Below are 1,483 nucleotides of genomic sequence, written 5' to 3'. Positions count from 1 at the left end.
TTTTTAGAATTTTTTTTAGTGAGAAGGGTCTCACTAAATTTCCCAGGCTAGCCTCAAACTTGTAATCCTCGAGCCTCAGCATGGAATTGCAGGTGTGCACCATTGTTCCCAGCTACAATCCACTTCTTAATAGAGAGTATCTAAATTCTGGAAAAGCAAGATGAATAAGAAAAATTATTGCTACCATTTTTAAGGAAGGCCATGTACTAAAATTGGGTCCTTAAAAGCTGAAGCACAATTATGGGAGAATCAGAATAAGGAAGAGGAAGAATCCAAGTGAGGGTGCAATCTCAGAGGGAGGAAAGATTTAACTAGGTCCCACAGAACTCTGGAGTGTAATTCCTACTTAAAGTTTGTCCCAACATGAGATAAAGAAGTTATGATTTGGTAATGTTGCACCCTTCAATTGGGAAGGTAAGGGGACTCAATTCTGAGGCACTTCTAGTTCTCTGCTCAAGCAGTTCTAGGAGTGTGGGCTGTTAGAATCAGGAGCAAAATGAGGCTTGGAAGGATTACACCAAACAGAAGAAGGGGTCACAGAAAGTTTGAGTGGAGCACCAAAATTGCCCACTACCTTCTGTCAGAATGTAAGTTTCTTAGTGAAAGACCTTTATTTTACTTACTCTTGTATCCCAAGTGCCTACCACATACCTATCTCTAAAATTTGTTGAATTGAATGGAATTGCGAATGGACATAAATATTTATTCTGCCTTTTGTGCCTTGCTGCTAAAAGTATTCCACATCCAAGGTAATAAGTTTTCCTGTAACTTATAATACTTTTTATAGTCATGTTTCTTACATTAACTTAATAATGCCCCTGGAGGTTTTTTCCTTCAAGATAATTGGGTTGTTGGGGTGTAATTTACATATAGTGAGTGTACAAATATTAAATTTATGGGTTGATACATTTTTGCATATATATACAATCATATAACCACTGTAGATTAAGAAACAGAACATTTTCATTATTCCAGAAAGTACTCTCTCATGTACCTGTTTCATCTAATCCCGAGTTTACCCTTACTGTCTTGGTTTGGTCATCCCCACCTTTCTTCACAGCCTAGAGATGCCACTAATCTAGCATCCAGGGCTGCTGGGAGCATCAGCCACAGAGAAAAGGGAGGTGATTGCACAAAGAACCCTGCTGGGGAGAGGTGGGCCTAAGGCTGTTGCTTTTGTTATATAATGATAAGGTCATGTTATACATTGTGTTAGGGAGAGCAGTTGAATTTACGGACAAATATTGAAACTAGTTTCTGACAAAAAAGATGTCAAGATGTGGTTTGAACTGAGCAGAAGCAGTATTAATGACAGCCATCTGCTCAACTGTTTATAGCAAGGTAACATACATTGCACATGAATCTAATTAAGTTTGTTGTACTCGATAAAATAGTGATGAAGCCTATTTTCAAATACTCAGCTTCCTAAATGTGTTCCTTATTTAAATCTGGTGTTATCACTTAAAACAAAAGAGAACTTAAG

Source organism: Marmota marmota, unplaced genomic scaffold (genome assembly GCF_001458135.2).
Source record: "Marmota marmota marmota unplaced genomic scaffold, marMar, whole genome shotgun sequence".
NCBI classification, from domain to species: Eukaryota; Metazoa; Chordata; class Mammalia; order Rodentia; family Sciuridae; genus Marmota; species Marmota marmota.
The sequence above is the reverse complement of the archived record's forward strand: the minus strand, read 5'-3'. Positions refer to the sequence as shown.